A 25,603-nucleotide genomic window follows, 5' to 3' on the forward strand; every position below is an offset into this window, starting at 1 on the left:
GGTGGTGCCCGCGGCGGCTGCTGCTCCGGTGGCTCCTGCACCGGTGGCAGCGTCCCCAAGCACTGTGCCCCCGGCGGGAGATACGCTGGCGGGTGGTGCTACGGGCGAAGGGGTAGCTGAGGCAGGGGACAAGAAGAAGGATGCGGTTAGGTTGGCGGATGCGGCGAAAAGCGAAATTTATTTTTGCTTTGAAGCCCCTCTGGGAATGCATCTCAAGGCAGAGGTGAAGGAGAAGATCTGGAAGGGGGAGTACGTGGAGATCTTCACGTTGCTGCCCCTGGAGAAATTCAATCTGGATAGATTGAAGCCGGAGGAGAGTAAGAAGGAGGATGAGGAAAAGCGGCGTTATCGCTTGATTCCTCGCACGTTTAACAATTGGCTGCAGGCCTTTTCGATCATGGCGTGCGTGATTGGGGAAAAACACCCGGAGCACTGTTCGGGTTTGTTTATCTACCAGGAGTCGATTTGCGAGGCTCAGCGGACGTATGGGGGCACGGCGTGGCTCCGGTACGATGAGCAGTTCAGGCAGAGGATGGCCGTGAGATCGTCGCTGCGCTGGGACCACAAAGACATAGCGCTGTGGATGAAGATTATGACGGCGGCGAGGGTGCCGGGTCAGTTTTTTCAGGGGGGGGTCGGAGGTGCCTCGGCCTCAGGACAGCCGACCGAAAAACGATGGGGCTATTGCTGGCAATTTAATGACAGTACGTGCAAGTATGGCGCGAACTGCCGTTTCAAGCACACTTGTTCAGGGTGCGGGGGCTCCCATTCCCTGTCCAAGTGCTTTAAGCGCGGAAAGGGGCGTCCCGGTGATTCTGCGGGAAAGGGGGTTGACTCCGGTCCGGGTGGAAAGGATGCGCCCCTTTCTCAATAGGTACCCTGACAGACGAGCCGCCAGGTTGTTGGAGGACGGTTTTACTGACGGCTTCAGAATTCCGTGTTCCCTTTCGGTGGTCCCCCCTGAGGCAAAGAATTTGAGGTCCGCCTTCTTGCACCCCTCGGTGGTGGCTGAAAAGCTGGCTAAGGAGGTGCAATTGGGGCGGATGGCCGGGCCTTTTCCGGTGATTCCGCTTAAGGACTTGGTGGTTTCTCCTTTGGGGGTAGTCCCGAAGAAGGAGCCGCTTAAGTTCCGCTTGATCCATCACCTTTCCTTCCCGAAGGGTGGTTCGGTGAATGAAGCGATTGCGCCGGAGGCATGTTCCGTGTCATACACTTCTTTTGACGCGGCTGTGTCGTGGGTGCGAAAATGTGGACAGGGTGCTCTCATGGCAAAGGCTGACGTGGAATCGGCGTTTCGGTTGCTTCCGGTTCACCCGGAGAGCTTTCGTTTTTTGGGTTGCGCTTGGGATGGAGCATACTATGTGGATCGCTGTTTGCCCATGGGTTGTTCCATCTCTTGTGCCTTGTTCGAAACCTTCAGTTCCTTTTTGGAATGGGTGGTGCGGGATTCGTCAGGGCTCAGCTCGGTGGTCCACTACCTGGATGACTTCCTGTGTGTGGGCCCCCCGAAGTCGAACGTGTGTTCGGTCCTATTGGGGACGTTGCAGTACGTGGCGGAGCGTTTTGGGGTCCCGTTGGCACCCGAAAAAACGGAAGGCCCCACGTCGTCCATCGTCTTTTTGGGCATTGTGCTGGACTCAGTGAGGATGGAGTGCAGGTTACCCGTCGATAAGTTGGAGGCGCTTAGGGAAGAATTGCGGGGAACTATTGGTGTGCGGAAGATTCAGCTGCGAAAATTGCAGTCCCTGCTGGGGAAGTTGAACTTCGCATGCAGGATAATTCCCATGGGCAGGGTCTTTTGCCGCAGGCTGTCCGCAGCGACTGCTGGGGTGAGGGCACCGACTCATTTGGTGACTTTGACGGGGGAACACAGGGAGGATTTGGAGATGTGGCACGAATTCTTAGGGTCCTTTAATGGACGGGCATTGTGGATGTCTGGGCCCGTTAGCAATTTTGACCTGGAATTGTTTACGGACGCCGCCGGCTCCACTGGCTACGGGGCCTTCTGTCAGGGTAAGTGGAGTGTGGGCGAATGGCCGAAGTCATGGGAGGAGGCGGGTTTCTTGAAGAACCTTGCACTCCTCGAGCTATTCCCGATTGTGGTGGCGTTGGAGTTGTGGGGCGAGTCGTTTCGGAACTTGAAAGTTCGCTTTAACTGCGACAATTTAGGCGTCGTTCAAGTGGTGAACCGAGTGTCGGCTGCTTCGCAGCCGGTGGTGCGGTTGCTTCGGCATTTGGTTTTACGTTGCATGTCCTTGAACGTGTTTGTTTATGCGGTGCACCTGCCTGGGGTGGAGAATACTTTAGCTGACGCTTTGTCTCGATTCCAGTGGGACAAATTCCGGGAGTTGGCACCAGCGGCGGAGCAGCACGGAGTCCCCTGCCCCGTATGGATGTGGGACATTGCTTTGAGCAAGCGGCAAAGTGGATTCGGCGGTCGGTGAGTGGGGCTACATGGAATGCCTACTCCAAGGTATGGCGGGAATGGCAGGTTTTCACGGATGGTTTGGGAATTCCACCGGCGGGTCAGGAAGCTGGCTTGGCGTTGCTACACTTTCTTAATCTGAAGATGGAGGAGGGGGTATCGGCGTCAGCAATTGATCGGCTCTTGGCCGGTTTAGCTTTTCTTTTCAAATGGCATGGCGGCAGGGATTTCACCAAAGATTTTTGGGTGAAGCAGTCAGTTAAGGGGTACAGAAAAGGGCGTCGGACGCCGGACGGCCGTCGCCCAGTCTCATTTTTGATGTTGCAAAGTTTGTTTCGCCACTTACAGTCGGTGTGCAACTCGGCTTACGAGACTGTACTTTTCCAGGCAGCGTTTGCGCTGGCCTTTTTCGGGGCTTTGCGTATCGGGGAGTTGGTCAGCGCGTCCAGGACGGCCCATGGGGGCCTCCTGGAAGGAGATGTGGAGTTGTGGGGAGACGAGGTGGGGGTTTGGGTACGCAGGTCGAAAACGGATCAGGAAGGTAAGGGTATGCGCCTATCGCTGTTTCGCGTTCCGGACGCGACAATTTGTCCTGTACGGGCGGTGGAACACTTTTGTTCCGTGCGTCCTGGACTAGGGGGTTCCTTTTTGGTTCATCAGGATGGGTCTGCGCTATCCCGCTTTCAGTTTTTGGCGGTATTCAGGAAGTGCGTGGTGGCGGCGGGGTATAATCCCAGGGAGTATGCTACGCATTCATTTCGCATAGGGGCCGCCACGGAAGCAGCGAGGGCGGGATTGGATGCGGCCGCGGTAAAACGGATTGGGCGGTGGGATTCGGACAGGTTTAGGATTTATGTTCGCCCGCAGTTGTTGCATGAGTAAGGGGGTGGACATAGGGACATTGGTGGAGGTTGGGCATTGGGGTGTAGGTGAGCAAATTTTATGGGGGTTGTTTGTGTTCTTGTTTTTCAGATGGTGAGCCCTGTCTGGTCTGGATCTTTGGGCATTCTTATGTGTCTTGGGGGGCCAGGCGGGCCGAGGTGAGGCCTACGGGTAGACAGCTGGGGATTCCCACTCAGGACGCAAAGGTTCGGTGGATTGGGTTTCCGGGAATGATGTGGGGCAGGGTTTTGCCGGAGGTGCTAAAATTCACCCGTTTGGACAGGGCCCCCGACATTCTGCTGCTACATGTTGGGGGTAATGATATGGGGTCCAGGTCCATGCATCAACTTATTAGGGACATAAAGTGTGATTTCTTGAGATTGCGCTCTTTGTTTCCCGGCATGGTGATAATTTGGTCGGAGATGGTGGGTAGGTCAAATTGGCGGTGGGCCTGGTCAGTAGACAAAGTCAACAAGGCCCATGTGAAAGTGAACAAGGAGGTGGGGCGTTTCGTGGTCAGGAATGGGGGATTAGTCGTGAGACACAGGGAGTTGGAAGAGGAGACGTGGCGTTTTCTGAGGAGCGATGGGGTCCACCTCAATCCGATAGGCATTGATTTGTGGGCCTTGGGTCTGGAGGAAGGAGTACGTAGGGCCCTTTCGGTGTGGAGGTGCACGCATGGGTAAGGTTTTGCCCTTGCGTGCGGTGGCGGTGTTTGGGGTTTCTGGAGAGGGTAAAGGCAGGACGTTTGCTTGCAAACGGTTGTACCCATAGGTATATGGGGATACGGGTACCTTTCGGTCAACAAGGTTGACCAGGAAGGAGTTCATGTGTAGGTCACTGTGGACAGGGGTACTGCCTCCGAGTCTGGGGTTTGCGACTGAGGCCGAAGTTAAAAAACAGTTATTGTCCCAGTGGCCAGTTGAAGTTGTGGTCTTTAGACCACCAGATGGTTTAAAGTTGTGAAATACGTTGTTTATAGAAAATGGTTATTTATGTTAATATTAGTTTTGTTAAATAAAATCGGCCGTAAGGCCAACTTTACTCCACACCGGTGTCAGTCATTATTTTGGTAAAGGGGGTATAGTGGGTAGCAGGTAAAAGGTGGGTGGTCAGAATCCTAAGTCGGCCCTTAACATGTCAAGTGTCACATTACTGTGTGTAGTTACAGACAGAAGAACAGGAAGTGAGGATTTCTCATAAGAAATAAGGACATTTAAAAGCAAAATCGAAGGATGAGGTAAGTGAAGGAGGACTGCACTAAGGTAAAGGAAGCTATTTAGGGAAAAATGTTTTACCTTTACAACCCCTTTAATACAGCCGATCAGAAGACACAACTGATGAAACTCTTCTTTCACTGATGTAGTGCACCCCCTGCCACAAGTAGAAAGGCATCCCCCACCTTGCACAGCCAGGCACAATGCCTTTTCATGGCACACTCAAGGCAAGGAACAGTTCCGTGCTTTGTTTTGTATTTTTATTAGGGGGTTAAACTTGGATGGTAAAAAGGGTGATATGGGATGCCCACTTGAGTTTAGTAGAACTTTTCAGGGACAACTTCTTCTGTACAGCTATTTACACTCTTCAGCTTCCGTACAACACTTGCTTGAAGCACTACAACTCCCAGGACCAGCTGGCACTGTTTTATTGGTAGCAAATACCCTTTACAGGCAGGTGCCGCAGGCCCCTTGTTCGTGTAGCAAATTCCTAGTGATCCCAGCACCACCTCTTTAGGCACTGCCTTTCTCCAGCCCTCATGGCTAAACTTCCACAGTCCTCCTAGACTGACTCTGCATCCATCTCAGACTGCTCTCACCCAGTCCTCTCAGGCTGTCTCTCAGTCCTCCCTGACTGTAACACTCACCAGCCCACTTGCCCGTCTACCTCCCTAGAGATTAGCCCGACAGTGTTCTCCTCCTGCTTTCTCCTCCTGCTTTCGTGCCACTGGTGTCATGAAAAGGGACCCAAGCTTCTAGAACGAGGTCACACCACCATCCGTCGCCCCCCCCCCCCCCCAGACTAGGGCGTTACCCTCAAGGGTCTCCGACAGCCTTTTAACACTCCATCTGAACTCCATTGCCCCAGCTGGGCTGACCCTGAGCATTTGGTTAGGGGCTGATCCCTGCCAAACCATCTGTTGGGAATTGGTCAGGGCCCTCATGAATACACCAGGCAGCTCCTCCTCACCTCCACCCCCATTCTTCTAGAATATTCTCCAAGTTTCCAGAAGTAGGGGAGGTAACAGGGATGCTGCCAGCCAAGCCTGAACATTTTACCTACACTAACAACAAAAAATCTAGCACACTAGCTAGGGGGTGCTACACTAAGAAGACCAGTAGACTTCCTGCCTCATATTGCCCTCTCTTACCTCAATGCCCTGGCTCTGGCTCACAAGTGCCATTAAGTTTAATACAGCCACAACTAATGGAACTCTTCTTTTACTGATAAAACCAGTAGATTTCTTAACGTGGACTGCCCTCTCTTACCCTGATGCCCTGACACTGGCCCAGATGAGCAATTATGGTTAGTACAGCCGCTCAGTATACACCACTGGTAGTACTCTCTCTGCAATAAGACCAGAACATCTAACCTGCCTGGCTAGTAGACTTCTCACATTAAGACGGGATGACTTGGGGGGGGGGGGGGGCTGCTGGCTCTTAATGCCAAATAAGATGGCAGTGGTGTAATATGTACAGTATGGTAGTCAACAGGAACTATTACCCTTTCATTTATGCATGTACTTATCACTTCTCCAGCTCTGGCAGCAAGAGAAAGGTAAATCTGTTTAAGCGTATGAACGGGGAAACATTGTCTGATCGCAGAAGAGGATGAGAGTGCCAAGTGTGGTCCAAAAATCAATTCCTCTTTCCTCCTGTTACCTCATTTGCAACAAAACAGTATTACAATTGTAAATAAAGCAGAAAGCCTCCTAATCTCCATTCCCCATAGCTATACATTGCCTTTTCTTCCAAGCCAAGCTCATTGAAAGGTGTGAATTAAAGCTTATGCAGATTTGTGGTAATTATTGTCAAGATTCTTTGCAAGATCCCTGGGGCATTTCATCACATCTCTAAAGATTTACATTGAACTTAATCACACAAGGGCCCTGAACTGTGATTGTGGCATATGGAATGCAAATTATATTTGGAAAAACTTTTCAGCATCAAAATGGAGATAAAATGAATTATAACAGATAAAGCAGTGATGCTCTATGTACAAACATCTTTTTAATAGTGTCAAGATTCTCGTTTATGCACAACAGAATTATCTGCAGACTGTGTATATATGGGACATGTATAGGTCCGAGCAGGGCCGCCATCAGGGGGGTACAGGCAGTACACCTGTAAGGGGCCCGGATGGCAACCCCTTTTTTTTTTTGTAAGGGGTCCTGAGGTTCCCAGTGCCCCGGATGGCAACCCCCCTTTTTTTTAATTTATTTTTTATAAAAAAAATGTAATATATATATTTTTTTATTATTAAAGGGCCCAGAGGTCCCCAGGGGCCCGGAGGCCTCCAATGCCCCGGATGGCAACCCCCCTTTTTTAATAAAAAAATTTACATTTTTTTTATTTCTTTTTATATTTTTTTTATTAAAGGGCCCAGAGGTCCCCAGGGTCCCGGATGGCAATCCCCCTTTTTTGTAATTTATTTTTATATATATATTTTTCCATATTTTCTCAATTAGTGGCGGCACCCCCCCCCCCCCCCCCCGCGCTTCTCGATTCGCTGCTCCATGGGGCCCATGCCTGAAGCTGTTTAAGGGGCCCCATAATTCCTGATGGCGGCCCTGGGTCCAAGACCACTTAGGTTTTTAAGCTAAACTCCACCCATGCCCTCAGTTTTGCACAGTTGTATAGGCTTCTCTTCTGTGCTAAAACTGCTCACTCTGCTTTCACTGCACACTGCAAGCTTCTCACTGTGTGATTTAGTAGCTGCAGGAACTCAAACAGGGTCTCCCTCATTTCCTGGAGCCAAGGCATTTCATGGAAAAATCACCCCTTTCATCAGGGCTGAAGTGGTAAATGAATGAACAACTGGTCTGGAACTGGAGATGAGTTGTTATCGCCGGAGCTCTTGTGAGGCTGCAGAAAGTCTTTGGCTGGCTCTGTTTCACATTTTGCTGCGCTCCGTTAACAACTCAACCCTAGTTCCAGGCCAGTTGGTAATACATCCGCCACTACAGCCCTGATAAAGGGGGGTGCACCCCTCCCCCCGAAACATGTTTTCTCCAGTTGTACCTTGTGAAATGCAAACTTCAATAAATACGTTGTATAAAAGCCTGAAGTGTGACGTCCCTGCATATCGAGCGAACCTCCTACCTCATCTATACTTATCCTGCTGAGCAATTTCACTTCACTACCAGAGAGGTTCCAGCTGAGTCCCCATCAGGACTACCTTCCTCTTCACCCTCATCTACCCATGGGATCTCTTTGAAGAGTACCATATCACAGATCACCTCCAGAGATACCAAACTCTATATTGGTCCAGCTCTGTCTTATACACACTTTTTTGCCTCATTTCCTGACTGGAGGAAGTCCGGCATCATTTAAACACTTAAGCCCCGGACCATATTGCTGGTCAAAGACCAGAGCACTTTTGCGCAGTTGTGCGACGTGGCTCCCAAACAAAATTGGCGTCCTTTTTTTCCCACAAATAGAGCTTTCTTTTGGTGGTATTTGATCACCTCTGCAGTTTTTAGTTTTTGCGCTATAAACAAAAATAGAGCAACAATTTAAAAAAAAATAAAAAAAAATTACTTTTTACCATAATAAATATCCCCCAAAAATATATAAAAAACTATTTTTTTTCTCAGTTTAGGCCGATATGTATTCTTCTACCTATTTTTTGTTAAAAAAAATCGCAATAAGTGTTTATTGATTGGTTTGCGCAAAAGTTATAGAAATACAAAATAGGGGGTAGTTTTATGTCATTATTATTAATATTTTTTTTTTACTAGTAATGGCGGCGATCAACGATTTTTTTTCGGTACTGCCCCTAGTGCCCGCTTCGCGAGGCGACGTAGAGCTACGGGCTCTCGCGCAGGAAAGCCGACCTGCCACCGTAGGACTGCGGCGGCTGGTCGGGATGTAGTTAAACCATTTTTCCCGACTGTCCTTTTCCGGTGCCCCTTTATTAACTGGCTCTCCGTTCTTTCAATCATGGAGGCACAACATCACAAGTGGGCATTACCTATGGTGGGCTGCATGCAAATACAGCCCACCTAGGAACACCCACTCCTCCAGACTGACTTCCACCTACCTACATTATTTCACAAAAGTGACCTTTTATATATATATATATATATATATATATATACACACACACACACACACACAGAGTATCTCACAAAAGTGAGTACACCCCTCACATTTTTGTAAATGTTTTATTATATTTTTTCATGTAACACTGAAGAAATTACACTTTGCTACAATATAAAGTAGTGAGTGTACAGCTTGTATAACGGTGTAAATTTGCCGTCCCCTCAAAATAACTCAGCACACAGCCATTCATGTCTAAACCGCTGGCAACAAAAGTGAGTACACCCCTAAGTGAAAATGTCCAAATTGGGCCCAATAAGCCATTTTCCCTCCCCAGTGTTATGTGACTCGTTAGTGTTACAAGGTCTCAGGTGTGAATAGGGAGCAGGTGTGTTAAATTTGGTGTTATCGCTCTCGCTCTCTCATACTGGTCACTGGAAGCTCAACTTGGCACCTCATGGCAAAGAACTCTCTGAGGATCTGAAAAAAAGAACAGTTGCTCTACATAAAGATGACTAAGCACTGACATTGCAGTGTGAAATGCGTCAGCTATACACCCCACTGCCTGCTGTGTTTTGTAGTGCTCCATTTCTTTTTATCATTAAAAGGCTACCTTTTTAAGGTTTTTGTGGAAGTGCGGCTGTCCAATTTCTCTTTTCAAGTTTACATAAAGATGACCTAGGCTAAAAGAAGATTGCCAAGACCATGAAACCCCTGTAAAAAAAACAAAAAAAAACCCTGCAAGACAAAGGCATGATGAACTAGTATGCATAGCATAGAATTACTTACTTACCTTAGATCGAAGCCCCTGCAGCGGTCCTCGTACCCCCCTCTGGACGGCGACATCTCTCCCGGGGGTTACTTCCGGTGTATCGTGGCTCCGGTGCTGTGACTGGCCGGAACCATGATGTCGTCACTCCCGCGCATGCACGCGGGGGCCGCCGGTAAGGGCACACTGACTGAAGCAACAGCACATACGTGCCATTGCTTCAGTTTGCTTTAGTGCGCATGTGCCGATGACAGGGAAGCCTTATTATAGGGCATAGGGTCAAAGTGGGCCCTGGATAAAGTGTTGGGTAGAATGGGGTGGAAGTAGAGCCAAAACTAGACAGTGGGGAAACTGCATTATCCAAGACAAATTACAGGAAGAGTTGCATTGACGACCTGTAATTCAAGTGCAAGCAATAATAAAATAGTAAACACAGTTATTCCAGGAGGAATGTCGGATTTCCATTTCAATGAAGTATCGGAATCCTAGTTGGGCAGCACACATGACCAGACTGCTAATATCCAAGGGTACACTCTATATCGGAGTGATAGGATTGGTAGAAAAAGTAGAGTATGCAAGTATATCAAAAGCGATCTGACGGTGAATAAGAGAGGATATTACTAATGTGAGTTGTGAGGGTGGAAAGTCATTATGGTTGGAGCTTCACATGAGTGCACATGAGTGCATCAAATAGTAAATTGATTCTGAAAGTATGTTATAGTCCCCCTCCTTAGGAGGAAGAGATTCAACGCGTTTTACAAACAGAAATGCCTAGAAAACAGGGCAATGTTATTATTTTTATGGGCAACTTCAAATATCCTTATATTGATTGGGCAAATGGAACAAGGGACACAGGCCGACTGCACTGTTGGGCACAGGTAGGCTGCACTGTTGGGCACAGGTAGGCTGCACTGTTGGGCACAGGTAGGCTGCACTGTTGGGCACAGGTGAAACGGCATTGATGGATACAGGTAGGCTGCATTGTTGGGTACAGGTGAGGCTGCACTGCACTGATAAATATTTATTGTTATAACTTAATTCTGCATAAAACATTTAAGTGTCATGTCATGAGATAATTTATGAGGGCATGTTAAAGCGGGGGTTCACCCTAAAAAAAAATTCTAACATTACATTGAGCTCACTTCCGACATTGACAGTATGCTGATGTTTTTTTTTTTGCCGTACATACCGTTGTATCGTTATTTTCGTTATCTTCCAGGTAGTGAATCCCACGGGAGTGGGCGGTCCTATGCACAGGCTAAGTGATTGACGTATGACAAAAGCTTCCCCTTGGCGCATACGGCCGCGTCACGAGTTGCCGAAAGAAGCCAAACGTCGGTGCGCAGGCGCCGTACAGACTCGCAGTCCGGCTTCTTTTGGCAACTCGTGACGCGGTCGTATGCGCCAGGGGGAAGCTTTTGTCATACGTCAATCACTTAGCCTGTGCATAGGAACGCCCACTCCCGTGGGATTCACTACCTGGAAGCCGGGGGGGGAAATAACGATACAATGGTATGTACGGCAAAAAAAAAAAAGAAGATCAGCATACTGTCCAATGTCGGAAGTGAGCTCAATGTAATGTTAGAATTTTTTTTAGGGTGAACCCCCGCTTTAAGGGGCGGAATTTGGGGTGGGCCAGGGTAGGGGTTGGGAGGGGCAACTGGTGGCAAGTAACCCTTGAGGTCTGGCTAGTAGCTCAGGACTTGAAATCGTGAGCCCTGACATAGAGGATATATTTTTCATTCTGCAAGGCCCATAGGAAAAATTTACATTCCACTCATATCTGAACTCATATGCCAACAATTTCCTTTACCCTTGAGAGTAGCTATAAGCAGATGCACTTTCCTCATGATGCAACTTGCAATCAGTCAACCTGATGGATGCCTTACCACTGATTTATTCTGCAAAGCCAATAACTATTTATCTACAGGTAGCTTTCATCCAGTTCCTGTTGAAAAAAAAGAAAGAACTTCCACGTGGTTTGTTCATTAATGTAAGACGCATCACCAGTTCAGATGAACAGCTTGGGAATCAATTTCAGGAAATGACAGGCACTTTTTTGTCAGAAAGGTACTGCAAAGAAGTACTAGAGGAGATTGCTAATAAAGCTACGCTATGTGAAGGGCAATCTTTGTTTAACATTCAAGCCCAAAAAGTATACTTGATCGTTTTTGTTTCATTCGGTTTTTTTTTTTTTGTAAATTCGTAAGTTCTGGAAAATCGAAAAAAAAAATTTTTGCATTTTATTCGTTTTTTGGCTTTTTTAGTAAATTCGGGAAATTCGAAAATTCGGAAATTCTGAATTTTTGGATTTCCGAAAAAGCAAAAAACGAAAAAAACTGAAAAAAACGCCATTTTCGAACTTTAGATTTTTGAATGTTACAATTTCGAAATTTCGAATTTTTTATTTTTCAAATTTTTCATTTTCGAAAATTCGAAAATGAAAAATTCGTCGAAAATTTGAATTTTCGAAAATTGAAAAATTAGAAATTCGAAAATTCGAAAATGAAAAATTCGAAAATTCGACATTTTGAAAAAATCGAAAATGAAAAATTAGAAAAATAAAAAATTCGCAAATTCGAATATTCGAAATTCGAAAAATTTCCAAAATTGAAAAATTCGAAAAATAAAAAATTCGAAAATGAAAATTCGAAAAATAAAAAATTCGAAATTCGAAAATAAAAAATTCGGAAATACGAAAATCGAAAATAAAAAATGAAAAATTCGGAAATTCGGAAATACGAAAATTCTGAAATTAAAAATTCGGAAATTCGAAAGTCCGAAAATTCGGAAATTGAAAAATTCGGAAATACGAAAATTTCGGAAATACGAAAATTTGAATTTTCATAAATGTGAAAATTGGAATTTTCGTAAATACGAAAATTCTGATATTCGGAAAATTTTCGGATATCCGAAAATTCGGAAATAAAAAATTTGTTAATACGAAAATTCGGAATTAACGAATTTCCGAATTTTTGTTAAAAAACTAATTAGAAACTAAACGAATTGCACATGTCTAGAGAATAGCAGATTCAGGCGTGAGGATAGGAAATAGTCCTGCTCCCAAACGTAACACTTCTATGCGCCACTCCTGCCGGAGTGGGCTTAGCGTAACCGGACAGGCCTCTCTCACTGACCTGGCAACCGGAGTATCACTCAAACATTTGTAAGATAAAGTCTCTGCCACAGACCCTCCTTGGTGAACTTGAACTTGAGGAAAAGTCTCTGCCACAGGCCCTCCTTGGTGAACTTGAACTTGAGGAAAAGTCTCTGCCACAGGCCCTCCTCGGTGAGCCTCAGAAAGACACCTCTGCCACAGGCCCTCTCTGGATTGAATTCTTGGAGATATCCCTCCTTAGATGAGTTACGTCTGAATCTCCTTCAACTTGTCGCCCAGGTACCGACTGATAGGAGATCAATCCCTCAGTGTCTGGCTACCTCAATCTCCAGTGGTTTGTCCAGGCCCTTTTGGACCATCCGCTGACACCCGTAATTGTCTGCCTCCGCAAAGATCCGCATTTGCGGACGGAAAAAAATCCTATTTTTCTTCCATCTGCCGGATCGGATGAACACGGACATACGGTCCGTGTTCATCTGATCCCCCATAGGGGAGAGCGGAGGAAAGACAGGGCGGTCCCTGCACAGTGTGCAGGGACCGCCCTGTCAGCTGCCAGCTCAGCGGGGATTTTACGGAGGATCCCCGCTGAGCTTTTGTGGACACACGGAGGCGGATCATTACTGATCCGCCCGTGTGAAAGGGCCCTAATGGAATCCCAGTCTTAGTCCGTAGGGTTCAGTATTGAGTTGGCCCACCCTTTCTCTATAACAGATTCAACTCTTCTGGGAAGGCTGTCCACAAGGTTTAGGAGTGTGTGTATGGGAATGTTTTACCATTCTTCCAAAAGTGCATTTGTGAGGTCAGGCACTGATATTCCTTATAGAACACCTTTGGGGTGAATTAGAGTGGAGGCCTTCTCGTCCACATCAGTGCCTGACCTCACAAATGCGCTTCTGGAAGAATGGTCAAACATTCCCATAGACACAAAGGCAGGTGTCCCAATACTTTTAGCAATTTAGTGTATCTTGCTTCATCTGTTTAAGAATATTACCATGCTACTACAGAGCTTTTTTTCTCAGAAAATAGGTGCAGGAACTCAACCACGACCCCGTTCAGATTTCACAAACAGTAGAAGGGTCTTAAAGGGGCATTAAATACCAGGATTGCATAACATACAGAGTGCAGAGTTCAGGGGGTTACACACAGAGTGCAGAGCTGTCACTTGTAAACACAGAAACCAGACTTCTGTTTTTACAAGTGATTGTGGTGAGCAGGCACCAAAGGCTCTGAGCCAGAGGTGGTGGAACTGAGTTCCCCCAAGTCCCCCCTGAAAAAAAGCCCTGCTACTACCCATTGAACTTTCATGTTAAATGAGCTAAATACATTACAGGTGCATCACAACTAAAGGTGTGCAAATTCTTACAGCTTGTTTTCTCTTAAAAAACAGCATGCTACAGAGTGGGACCCATAAAAGCAGTCATCTCTCTACAGAGGTCTGACACACCCTCAGGACCACAGCCAGAGCTCTATGGGCTAGATTCAGAGAGGAGATACGCCGGCGTATCTCCAGATACGCCGTCGTATCTCTGAGTCCGGACGGTCGTATCTATGCGCCTGATTCATAGAATCAGTTACGCATAGATTTCCCTAAGATACGACCGGCGTAAGTGTTTTACACCGTCGTATCTTAGGCTGCATATTTACGCTGGCTGCTAGGTGGCGCTTCCGTATAGTTAAGCGAGTAATATGCAAATGAGCTAGATGCGCCGATTCAGAAACGTACGTCCGGCGCATTTTTTTACGCCGTTTACGTTAGGCTTTTTTCGGCGTATAGTTACCCCTGCTATATGAGGCGTATCCTATGTCAAGTATGGCCGTCGTTCCCGCGTCGAGTTTTGAAAATTTTACGTCGTTTGCGTAAGTCGTTCGCGAATAGGGATGTACGTAATTTACGATCACGTCTAAAGCAATGATGTTTTGCGGCGGATTTTCGAGCATGCGCACTGGGATTTTTTCACGAACGGCGCATGCGCCGTTCGTAAAAAACGTCAAATACGCGAGGTCACAGTTAATATACATAAAACACTCCCACATTATCCACATTTGAATTATGCGGGCTTACGCCGACACAGATACGTTACGCCGCCGTAACTAAGGGCGCAAGTTCTTTCTGAATACAGAACTTGCGCCCTAAATTACGGCGGCGTAACGTATCTGAGATACGTTATGCCGGGCATGAAGATAGACGATTCTATCTGAATCTAGCCCTATATCTCTCCAGTCTAATTGCTGTGGTCTGACTCTGTAGGAGGCATGCCGTTCCCTCGAAATTAGACAAATGCTTTCCCACAGAGGGCAAAGATGACTCTGGTGGGGGACAGGCTCTTCTACTCAGGCTGTGGCTACTTTAGAGAGAAAATAAACTGTAAAACATTGAACACCTTTATTTTGATGCACCTAAAATGTATTTAGCTGATTTACATGGACAATCCAGTTGGCAATCCATATTGATTTTGGGACAATTGTATCTTAAAAATGTGCATGTAAACATTTAATATAGGGCACATCCCATGCATGACAAAAACATTCACAGGAAAAAAAATAGGTTTTCTAAATATATATCTAAACCCCCCCAAAAAAAAAAAAAAAAAAAAAAAAAAAAAATTATATATATATATATATATATATATATATATATATATATATATATATATATATATATATATATATATATATATATATATATATATATATATATATATATATATATATATATATATATATATATAGATAGATATATATATATATATTGCACCTTACCAGTCCTTAGATGTGATGACTGCATTTGTTCTCTTTGGTCAGGCTTGCAAGTACAGATTGATATCTGTTGACCTTTCCACAAAGTCCTTGTAACATCCTGTGTGCTGAATTGAAATTTCAAATAATGTTATCAGCCATCCCAGTTTTTTTCTGTGAGCTAGAAAACACGGGGGGGGGGGGGTGTCCTGTAGTCCTAACACTAACCTAGGGTGACACAATGCTGCTCCTCCATGGATACAGTATAGTTATGCCACGTACACACAATCAGGCTTTTGCCCAGCCAAATCACATCAGAATTACGACAGAATTCCATCGGAAAAATATAGAACATGTTCTATATCTAAATTCCGATGTAAAAACTCTGATGGGGCTACACACGATTGGAAAATCCGATGGAAAAAGTAAATCTGACTTTTTCTATCGGAAATTCCGATCGTATTAGTGAACATTGTCACCCTAGTACAGGAAGTGTGTTACTGATGGATCACTCTGTAAAAAGAAAGGAAATGTAGCCACCACATCTAATGCCTCGTACACACGACCGTTTTTCGGGTTCTAAAAAATTACCCAAATTTTTTTAGAACTTGCTCTATTTTTTCACAACGTTTTTAACGTTGTCGTTTTTGAGGTTGTAAAAAATGGTAGTGTGTGGGCTTGAACGACGTGAAAAATCCGTGCATGCTCAGAAGCAAGTTATGAGACGAGGGCGCTCGTTCTGGTAAAACTACCGTTCGTAATGGAGTAAGCACATTCATCACGTTGTAACAGACAGAAAAGCGCAAATCGTCTTTTACTAACACAAAATCAGCTAAAGCAGCCCAAAGGGTGGCACCATCCGAATGGAACTTCCCCTTTATAGTGTCGTCGTACGTGTTGTTGTACTGTACGTCACCGCGCTTTGCTAGAGCATTTTTTTTTTCACGTGTGTAGGCAAGGCCATTTTAATGATCAAGTTGAAAAAAACTTTGTTTTTTCTTGACCCTTAAAAGCGTAATTTTTTAGAACCCGAAAAACGGTCGTGTGTACGCGGCATAAGGACTGGTGAGCTGAAATACATTTACATTGTCGTTTTTGGGGTTTAAATGCACTTTAAGAAACAGGGAAGTGGAGCGGTTAGCTGCTGCTTGGACCCCACTTGCGTAATTAGCAGTTTGAGCTATTGAGCTCTGTAAAGAACAGCTTTTTTTAAATAACAGTAAACTGGAAAACATGTAAAAACCTGCCAACAGCCCCACCTAGTGGCTTAAAATCAGAATACAACATTCTCATGTGCAGCATTTAAATGGTACTTAATACAAATAACATTTGTATTCGCGACCATAAATAATTAAGCTAGATAATATATGCAAACCACTGCACCCCCTTAGGTAATTAAAACAATAGATCGCAACACTTGGGAGAAAATCACCCAATTCTTTTTCACGATGAGCCAAGCCTGCTTAAATTAAAACTGCTGTATTGTTTGGTTAATTGCAATTCATTAACAATGAGTATGTGATTAGTTACACCAGAGGCCAGCAATAAATCAAAGCCTTTACTTGGCTAATGAATTAATTTGCTTGTAAAAAAGCATTTGTGGAAATCTGTGAAAACATCAAAAATAATGTTGGCTAAGAAAAGATGTAATATCTCCGTGCATTTACATAATGTTAACAGACGCGGTTCTGTCATGCTTGGACAAGCCTAAAATAAAAACTTCATATAATGACAACTACTCATTAGAAGGGAACATGTCAGGATAAGAGGGGTGGCAGCACAGGCTTGTTTTTGGTGAAGCACGTTCAAGGGCTGTCAAATACATCCATTAATTACTGTTTTGTAAGCCGCTGATATAGAACAAACATACAGCCAATGACGTAAGAGAACTAATTAAAGAAAGGAAAGCAACTATAGAGTGCAGACTATGAAAGTAGGCAAAAATAGTACCAAGCAATGTGATATACAGTGCCTTGAAAAAGTATTCACCCCCTTGGCTTTTTACTAGGGTTGCCCCGATACCACTTTTTTAGGACCGAGTACAAGTACCGACTTTTTTTCATGTACTCGCCGTACCCGATTACCGACTTTTTTTTAAATGTGTCCCCACAAATGCAGGCATGTGTCCCCAAAAATGCAGCCATGTGTGCCCACAAATGCAGCCATTTCCCCCCATAAATGCAGCCATGTCCCCCCATAAATGCAGCCATGTCCCCCCATAAATGCAGCCATGTCTCCCCATAAATGCAGCCATGTCCCCCCATAAATGCAGCCATGTTCCCTCATAAATGCAGCCATGTTCCCCCATAAATGCAGCCATGTCCCCCCATAAATGCAGCCATGTCTCCCCATAAATGCAGCCATGTCCCCCCATAAATGCAGCCATGTCCCCCCATAAATGCAGCCATGTCTCCCCATAAATGCAGCCATGTCCCCCCATAAATGCAGCCATGTTCCCTCATAAATGCAGCCATGTTCCCCCATAAATGCAGCCATGTCCCCCCATAAATGCAGCCATGTCCCCCCATAAATGCAGCCATGTCCCCCATAAATGCAGCCATGTCCCCCCATAAATGCAGCCATGTCCCCCCATAAATGCAGCCATGTCCCCCCATAAATGCAGCCATGTCCCCCCATAAATGCAGCCATGTCTCCACAGAGAAAGCCAAGTCAAATCCTCCCCCCCCCCCCCCCGCCGCCGCCACCGCCACCTAATTAATCAGCGCGGGGAACATTACAGCTTTCATTTGAATAGCTGTGTGTTCCCCGCCGCGCCATGTATAGACACTCCCCCTTGTTTGGATTGGATGGGTGATCTGTCTATCAAAGTGCCTGAGCAAGGGGGAGTGTCTATACATGACGAGGCGTGGCGGGGAACACACAGCTATTCAAATGAAAGCTGTAATGTTCCCCGCGCTGATCAACTAGGCGGTGGCGGGGGGGGCTTGGCTTTCTCTTTGAGGACTGCTCGGCTCCGCTCTCCGCCCCCTCCCCACCCGCTCACTAAAAAAAAAAAAGTATCAGGTTTGGCATTGGTAGCATTTGCGCGAGTACAAGTACTCGCGCAAATGCTCAGTATCGGTCCCGATACCGATACTGGTATCCGTATCGGGACAACCCTACTTTTTACCTATTTTGTTACAGCCTTTAGTGCAATGTTTTTTTGTTTGTTTTTTTATCTGAATTATATGCGATGGATCAGAAAACAATAGTCTAAGTTGGTGAAGTAAAATTTAAAAAATATATGCATAAAACTATTTCTCTGATAATTGATATGTGCGTATGTATTCACCCCCCTTTGTCATGAAGCCTATACAAAGCTCTGGTGCAACCAATTACCTTCAGAAGTCACATAATTAGTGAAATGATGTCCACTTGTGTGCAATCTAAGTGTCACGTGATCGGTCATTACATTTACACACCTTTTGGAAAGGCCCCAGAGGCTGCAACACCTAAGCAAGAGGCACCACTAAACAAACACTGCTATGAAGACCAAGGAACTCTCCAAACAAGTAAGGGACAATGTTGTTAAGAAGTACAAGTCAGGGTTAGGTTATAAAAAAAATATCCAAATCTTTGATGATCCCTAGGAGCACCATCAAATCTATCATAACCAAATGGAAAGAACATGGCACAACAGCAAACCTGCCAAGAGACGGCCGCACACCAAAACTCACGGAGCGGGCAAGGAGGGCATTAATCAGAGAGGCAGCACAGAGACCTAAGGTAACCCTGGAGGAGCTGCAGAGTTCCACAGCAGAGACTGGAATATCTGTACATAGGACGATAATAAGCCGTACGCTCCATAGATTTGGGCTTTATGGCAGAGTGGCCAGAAGAAAGTCATTACTTTCAGCAAAAAAACAAAATGGCACGTTTTGAGTTTGGGAAAAGGCTTCCCAAAATGCTACGCAGTGACGTCACTGCTACATGGGAGGCTACGCAGTGACATCACCATGCTGAGGAGGAGGGCTCCTTACATGCCGGCCAGCATTTGTTTGTAACTTTTACATGCTGTTTTTAAATCGTTCGCTTGTGAGTATATCTCATTTTTTTTAAATAAATTGTTTGTAAAACGGAGTCACGCTATGTGCGCCTCTCTTTTCCATTTTAACTGAATCAATTGGAGTTGGCTACTATCGTGTACCTGGGGTAACCTGTCTCATCCGGGATTCCTGAGGAGATAAAAGGCCGTGGCTGGGCTATAGCCAATTGATCGAATTGCTTGCCCTCTGGTAAGCGGCCTATTATTCCGGTGGAGGGTTCACCTATACTGTTTACATGTCACTTGGTGGTGTGGATCATAGGATTTTTTCTGCAGTGAATTAACCCACATGAATTTATGCCTATCATCTAAGGGTCATTTCCTCACAGACTTTTATTTAGTGATTCATGTATTTTTATATGGACTTTTTTATATACCATACTCTCAGAGTTTGCTATCCTTAATGGTTTAAATTTTGTGGCGCGGCTTTTTTGTTCTTGTATTGTTACCTGTGTATCGCACGCCAGCTGCTGCCTATAGTGTGTTAACTAGGAGGGTTATTAGCGCAGTTTTGTTTTTTCCTTTTTGTATCCCAAAATGTAGGGAGGAAGGTGCTCTGGTCTGATGAGACTAAAATGTAACTTTTTGGCCATCAAAGAAAACGCTATGTCTGGCACAAACCCAACACATCACATCACTCAAAGAACACCATCCCCACTGTGAAACATGGTGGTGGCAGCATCATGCTGTGGGGATGTTTTTCAGCAGTCAGGACTGGGAAACTGGTCAGAGTTGAGGGAAAGATGGATGGTGCTAAATACAGGGATATTCTTGAGGAGCAAAACCTGTACCACTCTGTGTGTGATTTAAGGCTAGAACAGAGGTTCACCTTCCAGCAGGACCAGGGCCGTTTGAAGAAATTTGGGGGCCCCAAGCAAAATGTCTGCATTGTAAATTTTTGCAAAAAGCTTTAATACATATTACCTGATTCAAAAAAGAAGCAATAAGATGGAAATGGGATGTTAAAGAAAGAAAATGGAAAGAAAGCTATGGTAATAGTTTATGATACATATCATCCAGCCAGGTAGGGTTATGGTCAGCAAGGAGGGATTCAGGAAGAGGAGCTCGGCCACGCTACAGGCTGCAGCATTTATAGGAAGCGGCGTGGCATGGGGCCCTAGGCCAGCTCGGGGCCCCAAGCAATTGCTTGTTTTGCCTGTCCTGTTGCGACAGGCCTGAGCAGGACAATGACCACAAACACACTGCTAAAGCAACACTTGAGTGGTTTAAAGCGGATGTGCCATGGGAAAAAAATATTAAAAGCCAGATGCACAAATACTGCAGCTGCTGACTTTTAATATTAGGACACCTACCTGTCCTGGAGTCCAGCGCCGATCGCAGCAGAGGACGAGCGATCGCTCGTCTCTCTGCTGCTCCCCCCGCCATCCACGCTGAGGGAACCAGGAAGTGAAGCGCTGCGGCTTCACTGCCTAGTTCCCTACGGCGCATGCGCGAGTCGCGCCACGCCCGCCGATTGGCTCCCGATGTGTGCTGGGAGCCGAGTGTTCCCAGCACACAACGGGGGGGGGTGACGGGATGTGACGGAATGCCCGTCTTTTGCCTGGCCGGAAGTGGCTGCAAATACCTGTCTTTAGACAGGTATCTGCACCCCCCTCCCCCTGAAAGGTGTCAAATGTGACACCGGAGGGGAGGAGGGTTCCGATCAGCGGGACTCCACTTTAGGGTGGAGAACCGCTTTAAGGGGGAAAATGTAAATGTGTTGGAAAGGCCTAGTCAAAGCCCAGACCTCAATCCAATAGAAATCTGTGATCAGACTTAAAGATTGCTGTTCACAAGCAAACCATCCAACTTGAAGGAGCAGTTTTCCAAGGAGAAATGGGGCAAAAATCCCAGTGGTAATATGTGGCTCATAGAGACTTATCCAAAGCGACTTGGAGCTATGATAGCCGCAAAAGGTGGCTCTACAAAGTATTGACTTTAGGGGGGGTGAATAGTTAGGACAAAATAACAGAAAAAGTCAATGTGCATATTTGTTGTTGCTTCACAATAAAAAAAAAACAACATCTTCAAAGTTGCGGGCATGTTCTGTAAATTAAATTATGCAAATCCTCAAACAATCCATGGTAATTCTAGGTTGTCAGGCAGCAAAACACAAAAAATGCCAAGGGGGTGAATACTTTTGCAAGGCACTGTAGAAAAGGTTTATTTAAAAAGTTAATTAAAAATATATGGAATGACATCCATATGGATATATCAATACCTTCCAAAAATGAAAATAACACAAAACATACAGTGGCCCAGATTCAAGTAGCAATTGCGCCTGCGTAACCATAGTTACGCAGCGCAATTGCTGACTTACGCCGGCGTAACGAGTTCTCCTGATTCAGAGAACTCGTTACGCCGACTGCAGCCTAAAATCTGCGTGGCATAAGGCTCTTATGACACGCAGATTTTAGGCTGCATTCTAGCGATGACCACTAGGGGGCGCTCCCATTGTGATCTGTGTATAGTATGCAAATTGCATACTAACACCGATTCACAACGTTGCGCGAGCCCTGCGTACGCAAATTACGTAGTTTGCGTACGTCGGGTTTCGCGTAACGTTACACATCCTAATAGCAGGCGCAGCCAATGCTATAGGATACCCGGCGTTCCCGCGTCGCGACGTTCGAATTTTACGTCGTTTGCGTAAGTGAATCGTGAATGGCGCTGAACGCCATTCACGTTCACTTTGAAGCAAATGACGTCCTTGCGACGTCATTTGCCGCAATGCACGTCGGGAAAGTTTCCAGACGGAGCATGCGCTGTACGCTCGGCGCGGGAGCGCGCCTAATTTAAATGATTCCCGCCCCCGGCGGGATCATTTACATTGCGCGCGCTTACGCCGGGCAATTTTGGCGTGCGCCCTCGCAATTTACGGAGCTACTGCTCCGTGAATCGAGGGCAGCGCAAATTATTTGCGGGGGCGTAGGGCAAAATCGTTGCCCTGTGCCTCCGCAAATAATGCGCAAGTAGTACCTGAATCCGGGCCAATATTAAAAGCAAGGCCAGTGGTAATGAATTCCCAATAAATCAGCTGATGATATAAAAATAGTTGTAGAGTTGATTCTGATATCCAACAGCTAATTCCTAAATGGACTGCTAAATGGCGCGGTATGACCCAGATTGATTGCTGGGATACATTGGAATTTCAGTGCAGTCGCAATAGATTCAAGACAAGTAATTCCAATGAAAAAGGTAATTGTTGAACATATACTGTATCTCCACTGATAATGGTGATTGAATTGAAAAAAGCTATGAATGGCAGTCACACAATTTCAATGGTGAGTGTCTATCAGGGATCATATCATAGTGCTGCTCAAGGTCAGAATGTTCATCAAAAAAATCATTATAGATAGATGAAAAAGAATGGGGTATGGTGTAGAAGTAGTCTCCTGTAACCCAAGGTAGTGACTGGAGCCAGTACTAGTGAATAGCAATATATGCTTGTTGGTAATGAGACAGGTATAGGAGATGGCATGAGGCGGTTATGGCACGATGATAGATATTATTGATATATTACCTCTATGAGGTGACTGTGTGACTCAACCTTCCTCATATATGATTCATGTCTCCGATATCTCTCATATAGAGTGTTCAAGTCAATTATGGAAAAAACTGCAATGCTGCAAATGTTGATATCAAAGTTAAATGATAAATTGACTTACTGCTCTACCTTGTCCAGATGATTCCGATTGCCAGTCCCTATTGAGCAGTTGGCTTGATGGTTAATAGCTATGTAAACATGCAAGATTACTCAAAAGGGGTACCCAATGGTCGGACTTTAAAGGCAAGACAATAGAAATAGAAAAACGATATGTTTATTACAAAAAATCAACACAATATTCAAAAATAAAAATAAAAACCATACAAGATATTGAAAAGTATGAATTGGATCCCTTGTACGTCTACGCGTTTCGTCGTGAGGCTTCTTCAGGACGAGCAACAAGAGAGAGCAAAAACAGAGAACAAATCTCACTATCTTAAAATGGACAAGATCTGATATATATATACACATCCGAATATCGGAGACTCTATATAGGCAGAAAATGTTCCATAGGAAGTATAGTAGAAATGATATATGTAAGTACAACAGAGACTCTGCAAGCAGAAGGAATAGAATTTGTGCACAGCGTGAGGCTGTCTTCCGGGGGTAACACTGTACAGGTCTGTTTACTATATCTTGTTGGCTGCTTTCTGACATCGATCTGTTCGATTTCATAGGACATCTGATGTTATATCTTGCTACTACGCGGAGCATATAAGCTTTACCTTCCTGGACACCTACCCCCGTCAAGTGAGATTGTTGTCATTGACTAAATGACGGATTACACATTTATATGTGTGTGCGGTATTTGGCATTCCCTCTGTTGGATATTCCCTATATAGGGAATTTGTTTGCCCAATAATATACCACATTCTATTCCTTCTGCTTGCAGAGTCTCTGTTGTGCTTACATATATCATTTCTACTATACTTCCTATGGAACGTTTTCTGCCTATATAGAGTCTCTGATATTCAGATGTGTATATACAGTATATCAGATCTTGTCCATTTTAAGATAGTGAGATTTGCTCTCTGTTTTTGCTCTCTCTTGTTGTTTGTCCTGAAGAAGCCTCACGGCGAAACGCGTAGACGTACAAGGGATCCAATTCATACTTTTCAATATCTTGTATGGTTTTTATTTTTATTTTTGAATATTGTGTTGATTTTTTGTAATAAACATATCTTTTTGCTATTTCTATTGTTGTCTTGCCTTTAAAGTCCAGCCATTGGTTACCCCTTTTGAGTAATCTTCCATGTTTTCCTCTCATTAATACGGATGTGGCATTGTGAGTGCTTCCCTTTTTCCCTTTATTATTCAAGTAGCTCAGGTACTTTCCCCCTCTTCGGTCCCATTAGCCGATGTACCCTCACAAATCGTGGATAACGGTAGAAGCCGGCCAGCTATTTAGTAAGCTGTTACAGTGCTCTCTCCCCAGGAGACATCATGGTTTCACATCCGGGTGTGATGACGTCACTTTGTTGACGCTTGCGTTTCGTCCACCAATCCGCAAACATCCTTAGATGTAGCAAAACACCTGGAATGCTTGTTCCAAGTCAGTAACTCAGCAATTAGCGAGGGAAAGAAAAGTTGAAGGGCTTGGGCTGGTTCCCCTATGATAAGTTTGATATAGCTCTTCATCTATAGCAGACAATCTTTTTATGATGCTTTACATACACTAGTATTTGGGTGCCCTCAGGACATACATGTTGAATTATGGTAGCTTAATGGATAGCTTTTGCCACAGATGTGTACCAAAGGTCAGACAAGACAGTTGTAGTGTGTAGTAAAGTCACATCAGGCATCTAGAACTAGAAAGACAAACCAAGAGCTCCCCCTTGACTAAGCTCCGTGGATCGATTGAAACGCATTGGAAACATGGCCTGGTTGGCGCCCATACACTTTTTTACGGGGTTTTGCAGAGATGTGCAACTCCCTGGACTTTTCCCTTTTCCAGAGCTTTAAAGCCACACCATAAACCAGCAAACATTGTTAGGTCAGGACATTTAACAATAGTTTGTCAACAGAGAGCAGGAAACAGAAATACAACAATAAGCATCCTAGGCAGCATGCCAACCCAACATTGAATGCCTACCAAAAGTCAGAGTGGCCAAGTGGCCAACGATAGAGTGGGCAATGAACACAATTGGTAGTGTAGGTAAAACCAATTTGTTCCCTAAGATGGGTTCTGTGATGGGCCTATATTGTACCCACCGGGAAGGGTATACTTCCATGAGCTCCAGCCTTACATAATGGTGGTCTGTAGGCAAGCCCCACCTAAAGTTTTCACCCGGGGGAGGGGTTTTCTCTAAAAGGGGTGGTATCCCATTTGTGCACTGGTGTGCAGTCAGTAAGGGGCCATTCCCAAACTGTTCCCACAAAGTTGCAAGCATGAAATTGTCCAAAATTTCTTGGTATGCTGACACCTTATAAAGTTTCCTTCACTGGAACTAATGGACCAAGCCAACACTGGGCAGATTGCTATGCAAATATTTTATAACACCCCATTAAATCTGCCTGCTCAGTTTCTCCTGAAATGTCAGTTTCCAATACTTATTCTCAACTCCAGTTATTGATTGACCTGATATGTTCTCCATACATATTTACCCTGAATGGAAATGATGGTAGAGCCTTGCTTTGGAAACATAGGGCCAGATCCTCAAAAGGGATACGCCGTCGTATCTACTGATACGCCGTCGTATCCCTGTTTCTATCTTTGGAACTGATCCACAGAATCAGTTTCCAATAGATAGGCAGAAGATCCGACATGTGTAAGGGACTTACACTGCCGGATCTTAGGATGCAGTACCTCGGCCGCCGCTGGGG

The sequence above is a fragment of the Rana temporaria genome, chromosome 12 (assembly GCF_905171775.1).
Source record: "Rana temporaria chromosome 12, aRanTem1.1, whole genome shotgun sequence".
Taxonomy (NCBI): domain Eukaryota; kingdom Metazoa; phylum Chordata; class Amphibia; order Anura; family Ranidae; genus Rana; species Rana temporaria.